At 62.9% G+C, this 8993-nt stretch overlaps 1 pseudogene; it reads right to left on the bottom strand.

Annotated features, from left to right (window-relative positions):
* Positions 1 to 275: 275 nt before the first annotated feature.
* The window catches only part of LOC127028670 (antigen WC1.1-like), a 56583-nt pseudogene continuing 47865 nt past the window's right edge, over positions 276 to 8993 (bottom strand).

Genomic DNA, 8993 nt, shown 5'->3' with positions numbered 1-8993 from the left:
ATGGGCTCTTGCAGCCACAAAGCCTGAACCCAGGTCTGTTGTCCCTGAGACGTGCCCCTTCCCCACTGCCATGTCTTTGTGCTCTGCTCCCACGCGATCAGCCTCAGGGACACACCCCGACCCCTGGGCAGGCAAGCACCAGCTCTGGGTCAAAGCCCCCAGAGACTTTTAATAAGAACAGATATGGATGCACAGCATAAACATGGGAATAAAAATAGAGGAAACTCCAGGTGGTTTCTGCTGCCCGTGGTTAAAGGGAGATGGTTCCCTGGTGCTCACAGCTCTCCCAGCTGCACAGACATCTCCTCCCTCCTGGCTGCACCCAGCCCCATGGCAGGGACCGGCTCTCCTGGCCTGGGGCTCCGGGACTGCTGTGCACCCAGCTCCGGTGTCACAGCCTTTGTGTCCTCAGGGGGATGTGCCAGAGACACCTCTTCAGCATCGTCATAGCCCACGCTCTCTGGGGACAGGGACCAGGCATCTCCCTTAGCTCCAGGGGCACCAGCACTTTGGGAGCACAGGTTTGCCCCTGCCAGCAGCAAAGGCGGCCATTGCACGTTCACCCCATGGGGTACCCCTCCTTGTCTGTACATCACCTTCCTCCCTTCTCCTCACCAGTCCTGAGATGTTCACCTCCCTCTCCAACCCCTGGTCCCCCAAAAGAAAACTCCCGGAGCAGGTTCCCCTGTCCCAGGAGGCTGGGCTCTCAGTACAGCAGCAATTCATCTGGCACCAGGGATGGCACCCCAGGAACCGGCAGCGCTCTCTTTCCCTCTCACCTCCAGGTGCATCCGTGGGCCCTGCTCCCTCCTCTGGCACCCTGGGCATTTCCCAGTCTCCCTGTCCAGACACGGGATCCTCCCCAGGGTCAGAAACCTCCCTGGCATCATCATAGCCATCCACTGGGTCACCTCCGGGCAGAACAGGGATGTCTGAAAGGAGAGGGAGCTGGTGACAGTGAGAAGATGCATCCTGCAGAGCAGAGGATGGGAGGATGCACAGGGACACAGGGCTGAGACACTGGTGTTGGCAGCACCACAGGAGACCCCCCCCATGTCCTCCCCAACTCTGACGGTGACACTCAGTGACACTGCTGTCCATCACATGTCTGCAGGGAGATCAACCCCCTCCTACCCCCCATTACCTGGTGCTGACCCGGACCATCCTCCTCCTTGCTGTCCCCAGGGTACGGCTGCAGCTTGGTCAGGGACCCCTCTGAATAGGAGCCTGGAGAGAGGCGCAGCAGGTGTCATGGGAGTGCGCTCTGCTGACCTGCCTTGTGGTCAGTGCCGCTGGGGACGGGGGACCCAGGGAACCAGGGCTGTGTGGGGAGGAGGGCTCAGGACTCACCCTGCTCCCCTGGGACCACCCCTGTCTCAAAGGGGCTCCCAGAGATGCCCCGGGACAGCCCCTTCCCTCACCCCTCGGGTGTCAGATGGGGTGCAGGGGCAGGAAGAGAGGGGCTGTCCCCAGCTGGGATGGGCAGAGCTGGTGGGGAGGAAGCTTCACTCCTGGGCCCAGGACCTGGCTGCTCTCCCCACAGACCGCCATGGCCCCAGCGCCCAGGGGCCAGGGGGCTGCAGGGGGTCAGTCTGGAATGGGGGCCAGTGGAAAGAGCCCTGCAGATGTGGCCCCTGGGAAGAACCCACACCCACCTGAGCCGCTGAACCTCTCCTGCTTCTCCCCCGCCGGGCTGTAACCAATCTCCTCGTACACGGCCTCAGGAAAAGGCTCCCAAGCTCTCTCAGAACCTGCAGACAGAAGCATGGCTGGCCCAGAGATGGGCAGAGAGGGGACGCAACCCCACTCTGCTCCCCCAGCCCTGGGCCAGCCCAGGGCTGTCCCCACAGCACAGACCCGCTGTGCTGTCCGGTCACCGCTACTGCCTCAGTGAGGGCAATGTCCCCATAGAGATGGTCTGGGGCAGCAACGCCCTCACACTATCTCCTCAGAGATAGCTGTTCTGCCCCTCTGGCCCCTGCGTCAGCTCCCTGCTGCTGAGCTTGGAGTAGCTCCCACCTTTCCCCTCCTCCTGGAGCTGCCCCCGCTCTGACCCATGGATCCATAACATAGCCTGTGCCCTGCTGGGGGGAGCTCAGGGTTGGATGCAGGAACAGCCTGGAGGTCTGAAACCACGGGGATGGACCCTGCTGCCCTGCGCTCCTCCTGGCATCTCACCTGACCCAGAGCCCTCTCCAGCGCTGCCCAGAGGGCTGCCAGTGGCACGTCCTCGCCTGTCCCTCCTCTGCTCCCACCTCCCCCAGCCCAGCTCTGCCATTTCTCTCCCTGCCCCATCCCTAACTCTCCCGGTGTCTGGAGCCCTTTCTGCTGGTCAGGCAGTCAATGGGACAGTATATGGGACAGCAGGCAGCACACACTTGTCCCCCCAGCTCTGCCGATACCACTCACTGACACCCAACGGCACCCCTGGCTTTGCCAGGTGGCATCCTGGCCCAGGACTTCAGGGAAAGGACCCACCTCTACGCCCAGCCCTGGCGCTTTGCACAGCCAAGAGGGCCAGGAGCAGGCAGAGAAGGGCTCCCAGGATGATGCAGATGATGATGGGCAATGAGACTCTCCCGCTGCCAGTTGGACGGTCCCGGGTGGGATCTGCATGGCAGGAAGACAGAAAAGGCAGCACCAGGGCAGGGAGAGGTGGGGGGCCAGGACATACCCATCCTGACCCCCATTACACGGGGGTAAGGGACCCCGGGGCAAGAGTGATGGGGTAGCTCTCACCCTACTGGGTAAATGACAGCCCTCCCCAACCCCCCAACAAGTACCCCGATGCCTCCTCCTGGGATTTTCACACCCTGGCAAGTAGCCCCTTCCCTCTGGCTGTGGGTCACAGCCTGGCCCCGAGAAGACCCAGTGCTGGTGGGGAGGACAGGTTACCTGCTCGGGGGTTGGTGCTGCTGTCCTGGGTGCAGCTGCAGAGGAGGAGAAGGAGAGCTGGGCTCAGAGGGTGGGTGTGAGGGTCCCAGGGAGCCTCCTCTCTGACACGCCATGTGTGTGTGTGTCTGCGTGTGTGGTTTGCGCAGACATCCCTGACACATCCCACCCAAATTGCCCCTCCTGCGGAGCTGGTCAGGGTGGCCGGGACAGAGCCCAGGGCCCTGCTCTGGGCTGTGGGCAGTATGGTGCAGGTAGCCTGGGAGGTGGCCCTGGGGGCTGCAGAGCCCTGTGGGCAGAGGCCGGAGGACATCCAGCCCCACAGAGGCTGCTGCCCACTTGGCACCAGGCTCCCATGCTCTGCAGGGATGGTCTGGCTCTCAGGAGCTCTGGGGCCATTCTGGGACCCAGTGGGGAAAACGCCTGCCCCGGCTCCTTACCAATACCCCCGTGAGAGGTCCCAGCCCTGCCGCTCACCGGAGCAGCGCACACCAGCGTCCTCCTTATGCCGGCAGGCACCACTGTCTCCAGGCCGGGCCCAGCAGTCCTGCAGCGATGGCTCTGTACCCCGGCACTCCACCTGCTCCAGCCAGATGGGGCCTGTCCCCTCCCCAAATGCAGCCTCATCCAGAGCAGACACTGCGGGGCCACAGCCCAGCTGCCTGCATGCCACCTCAGCATCCTGCATGTCCCAGGAGTCGTCGCACACTGTCCCCCAGGAGCCACGGTACCAGACCTCCACTCTGCCCGAGCACCCATTCTCTCCTCCCACGGCACGAATCTTCTCCCTGTCTGGAGAAGGCAGAGACCTCCCATGGCACCAGGACAGCAGACAGAGCCCTGCCAGGTGAGAGGGGCACGCAGAGGAGCAGCTACCTGTGCAGCTCGTGGTGTTGGGGCACGCTGCCATTGGGGTCGGGGGTGTTTCTGGCCCTCTCCCTGCAGAAGGAAATGCTGTGGTGAAGGGGCTGCTGCAGGGGTGTCGTGCAGCAGAGAGTGGGGCTGAGCTCTGCTCGCACCTCCCTGTGCCACCTCACTCACGGCAGCAGCTGAATCCCGGTCATTCAGGGAACACGCATGGCAATGTGGGGGACCCTGACTGCTCAGCCCCAAAGGGCCCCTGGTTCACAGAGCAGCAGGAGGGTGTCCATGGAGGGGATGCTCCTGGGAGCCCTGGCTGGTCTCTTCTGAGACCTTGCCTGCAGACACCTCTGCCTGCCTCCCCCTGGGCTCTGCTGGGAGCCTGGCTGGCAACTGCTGGTGAATGTGTGGGGCTCTGAGAGCTGAAGTCCCGTTTGTGCCACCAGCAGCAGCAGGGTCTGGCACGTAAAGTAAAAGCCCCTGTGGGCTCTGTCTCTGCTTTTGACAATGCCCAGCAGCGAGCAGGGGCTGGGGGGATGCTGGTGCCTGGCTAGCTCAGAATTACCATTGCAGGTGATGTGGGTCTCGTCTCGCAGGTCATCGCACGACTGTGGGTCCCAGGGAGTGGAGGGACACTGCCAGAAAAAGTTGTTTCTCTCCCCACACTCCACGCGATCCAGCCAGGCAGGGCCAGACACCTTGCCAGAGGGCAGGCGTGTTTCCAGGGACCCTCTGTCCCCGCAGCCCAGCAACTTGCATGCCAGCGACACCGTTTTGGGAGTCATTGAGTTGGAGCAAACAATCCCCCACGTCCCGTTGTAGAAAACCTGCAGGCGCCCAGAGCAGCCATCGGTGTTCTCCAGCCTCAGGGCCACGAACTCTGGTAGGAAAGGCCCCAAAGGGGAACAAGCTGGTCCGGGGCTCTGGGAGCAGGGATGCCCCTGCAACGCGCAGGCCCTCAGCCAGGCAAAGGCATGGCCAGCAAGTCCCCCTTGCACCCAGGGCAGAGAGAAGTCCCTGATGGACAGACAGCCCTGCCCTTCCTGCTAACCCTCGGGACAGCTAAGCTCCCCAGGGACCCTCGGTGGGACTGAGGGGACCTGTGTGTGGGCGTCCCCAGGATGGGCTCAGGCAGGGGCTCAGAGGCAGCCAGGAACAGCCTCGGCCATTGCTGGCTCTCCAACCTCGTGCCAGCCTCCCTGGGCACTGGGTCCCACCACAGCTCCCAGCACAGACCTGAGCAGACGACTCCTGCGTCCTCTTTGTGCCAGCAGTCGTGCTGACCCCAGGACTCTGCCAGGCAGTCCCAGAGAGCAGCTTCGGCCCCAGAGCAGTTCACGCTGTCCAGCCAGATCTGACCGGAGCCTTCCCCAAACCGAGCGGAGCCAACCGCCTCCACCGCCCCTCCGCAGCCCAGCTGCTGGCAAACGACAGCGGCGTCATGCAGGTCCCAGCCGTCATCGCAGATGGTCCCCCAGCTGCCCTGGTAGTAGATCTCCACTCTCCCCGCACAGCGCCCGGGCCCATTCACCAGCCGGACCTGTCGGCTCCCTGCAGCAGGTAGAAACCCCAGCAGCCATCAGGGGCCGGCTGCCCGCCCAGCCCAGAGCCTGGGGGGGCCTGTGCAGCGCCACTCACCCCAGCAAACGGCCCCCACGTCCTCTGCAATCCCTGCTGCCAGCACGCTCTCAGGCAGGGAGGTGTTGCAGAGAGTCAAGTTGGCCTCGTGCCCTGTGCACCGGACCCCTCGCAGCCCCACAGGACCCGTCCCTCTCTGGGCCTTCAGGGAGGTGTAGGCTGTCTCTGCCTTTCCGCACTGCAGCTGCCGGCACACCACGCTGGCCTCCTGCATGTCCCACTGGTCATCCAGGACTCTGCTCCACATCCCATGCTGGAAGATCTCCAAACGTCCATCACACCGACTCTCTCCACCCACCAGCCGTAGGGATGCAGAGCTGGCTGAGCCTGGGGAGAGCAGCCATGCTCCAGCCCTTGATGGCACCGCGGACCCCAGAAACCTGTGGCAAGTCTGTAGGCTCTGGTGCCCTTGCAGCACCCTGGAGCTCCGGGCAGGGCTCCACGGGTTGCTTTCCCAGTCCCTGAGCCTTCTCGAGCAAGACACCAGCTTTGCTCTTGGCAGGGCAGAGCCACCCAATACATCCCTGCTGAGGCAGGTGGGGCAGCTCCCACAGGAGGGAAAGCAGCCGGTGGTGGCCCAGGGACGGCAGTGCTGGGACAAGCCTCGTCCAACCTCAGCCCACACGTCTCTGCCCCTCTGCATCCCTGGGATGGGGGACTGGGAAGCAGTGTCCCTGGAAGGGAGCAGAGTGAGGAAGCCTTTCCAAGCAAACGGGACAAGTTTGGGACTTGTGCTGACCAGAAGCCAGGGCAAAGCCCAGCCCAGCTCTACAGCTCACTCCCTGGTCTGCTGCTGCTGCTGCTGCTGGGGGCAGTCGGGCAGCCCCTGTGGTGGTGGGATCAGGCTCTGCGGTCTCTCTGTGGAGCTGAGACAGGGCTGTCTGCAGCCAGAGGGGTGGAGCTGAGCCCTGAAGCCCTGTTCTGGGCCTGTCCCGCAGCAGGAGAGCAGAGGAGCCCAGGCCTGGCGTGGCCACAGGGCTGAGCTGCCGCCCCGGGGGGCAGAGACGCCTGCCCCTCTTCAGTCCTCCCCAGCTGTCCCGTGGCAGAGGGTCGGTCTGAGCAGCCTAAGCCCTCCAGATTGCCCTGGGGAATTCAGAGTTTCTCCAGGGAGAAATTCACCCCGGTGCTGCCACAGAGTCCCCTGCTTTGGGTGGCCGTGTCACTCCCAAGGGAAAAATGGAGTTAATCCAGTGTTTACCCAGCACTCACCTGAGCAAATGACAGCAGCGTCGTTCTCGTGGGAGCACAGTGAGGCCCCCAGGGTGGTCACTGGGCACTGTCCCAGGTGGGCTTCAGTCCCATCACAGTGGAACGAGTCTCTCCAACGGGGCCACTTCCTCTCCCAAAATGCCCTCCTCTGGGAATGGACTCGGCAAACCCGCAGTCGAGGTGACGACAGAGAACGTGGGCATCCAAGAGGTTCCCATCGGGAGGCACAGAGGGTGCCCAGGTCCCAGCACCTGGACCTCCACCCTCCATCACACGCCGTGCTGCCGTTCACCAGCCTGAACCTTGTGTACTCTGGGGACAGAGAAGGATTAGTAGGGGCAGATGCTCCTTCGGGAGCTTGAGAAGAGGCCAAATGGACAGCCTGCCTTTCTCCTCCTGCTGCACGACTTTAGGGCTCTAGACAACCACATCACCCCTCCTGTCCTCACACTCAGCACAGCAAAGTCCCTGCCCTGCTCCCCCGTCCCCAGCACACCCCGTGTGTAACACCCCACCCTGAGTCCTTACGTGTGCAGGTGACATGCGCAGCATGGGTGCAGGGCCGGTCCCTGGGGGATCCTTTGGGGCAGGACATGAGAAAGGATTCATTCCCCACACACTGCAGCTCTCTGTCCCAGATGGGACCGACCCTTCTCCAAAGTGAGCTGCCTCAGTGATGGGCAGGGCCACGCCACACTGCAGCTCCCTGCAGACCACGTCAGCAGCTTTGGGACCAAAGTCTGAGTCACACACAGTTTTCCACTGGTCCCTGTCGTGGATCTCCACGCGTCCTGAGCAGGGGCTGTCCCCTCCAACCAGCCGGACAAATCCTGGAGCAATGAAAGATCCCTGCGAGTTCCCAGTACCCTCTGGCAGTTACATGCCCATGTCCCACCTCATCTTCAAGGCAGCTGCAGGCAAAGAGCCCCACGAGCACCCCGGCAGCTCCCAGTGGATGCTGATGGCAAAAACACCAAGGACCCCCTGCCATTCTTCAGACACCAGCACAGCACTTGTGGGCTTGCTTCTCTCCCAAACCCCCAGCTGTAGGCACTGCTCAGATAAACTGCCGCTGCAAGAGAGCTCGGGCTTCCTGGCACCAGGCCCAGGCACTGCAGCGTCTGGAGCACTTGGGGCCCAGGGAGACAGGCCCAGGCGCTGTTGGCTGCTGCAGCCTGCTCTGCCCACCTAGCTCAGGGCCAGGCTGAGGAACCCCTTGGAGCTGCCAGAAACACATCCCTCTCTCAGGGGATCTCAGGCTCTTGGGGTACTGCCGTAAGATAGGACATGTCACAGGATACAGGTATGGCACGGCTGTATCTGCAGTCAGTGTCTGTACCAGCACCCGCTCTGGCGCCTGCCCAGGGAAGGGGTCCTCAGCCAGGGCCAGAGCGCACTGCCAGGCACACACCTCCCCGTCCCATGGCCGGGCAGAGGGCAGGAGCGTGGGCAGTGGAGCAGCCCTGGGCTGACATAAGCTCCCAGTGCAAGGACAGGCACCAAGGATAGTGCAAGTGCTGGCAAAGCCCCTGTGGCACAGGGCAGCCAGGGGCTGGGTAGGCAGGAGAGGTCATTACTGCCTGCACAGAGCCGTGTCGCCATAGGCTGGTTCTCGCGGGGTGACCCTGGGAATGAGATGAGGTGCCACGTGCCACCCTGCTCTTCTGCCCAAGGCCAGCACTCCTCCCCTCTGAACATCCCCTTTGCTTGGCTGAGGGACTCGTGTCTGGCAGGGGGCACAACCCAAAAGTCCCTGCCCATCTCGTGCCCTTCCCTGGGGCTGTTGGTGGCTGCGTGAGCAGTTCCAGTGCCTCTGGCATGGTGGGACCCGGCCCCGGCAATGCTACACAGGTCCTGGCTGAATGGGAGGAGAAAGATGGGAACCAAGAGACACCATGGGGCAGGGAGGGAATTCATCTCCCAGCCCCAGGAACTGACCAAGGGTGGGCTGAGCCACCTCGGTGGGCTGTGGGCACCCGGGGAGGGCTCCCATTGCTCTTTCCCCAGGGACTGGCGACACCAGCAATGACAGTCCCAGCTCACCACTGTGACCCCCTCCACCAGGCCCTGCTCTGGCATCCATTCGTTTCTCCCTGAGGGCACAGCCAGGTCCCTTCCCCTGTCCCAGCCCCAAAGACAGGGAACGGGCTGACCCTTACCTGAACATGTCACTCCAGCATCCTCACGTGAAACAGTTGTGTTGACCCCATCCTCGTGTTTGCAGTCAGACAGGGCAGACTCGGTGCCATGACAACAACATCATCATCCAAATGGGGCCTGATCCTGCCCCAAAGTGTCCTTGGTCATGAGCTTTGAGGGCAGATCCACAGCTCAGCTGCTTACAAACCACTGCAGCAGCCTCCATGTCCCAGAAGTCACCACACACGGTGCCC

This window comes from Gymnogyps californianus, unplaced genomic scaffold, assembly GCF_018139145.2.
Source record: "Gymnogyps californianus isolate 813 unplaced genomic scaffold, ASM1813914v2 HiC_scaffold_38, whole genome shotgun sequence".
Taxonomy (NCBI): domain Eukaryota; kingdom Metazoa; phylum Chordata; class Aves; order Accipitriformes; family Cathartidae; genus Gymnogyps; species Gymnogyps californianus.
This window is presented reverse-complemented; position numbering and strand designations above follow the sequence as displayed.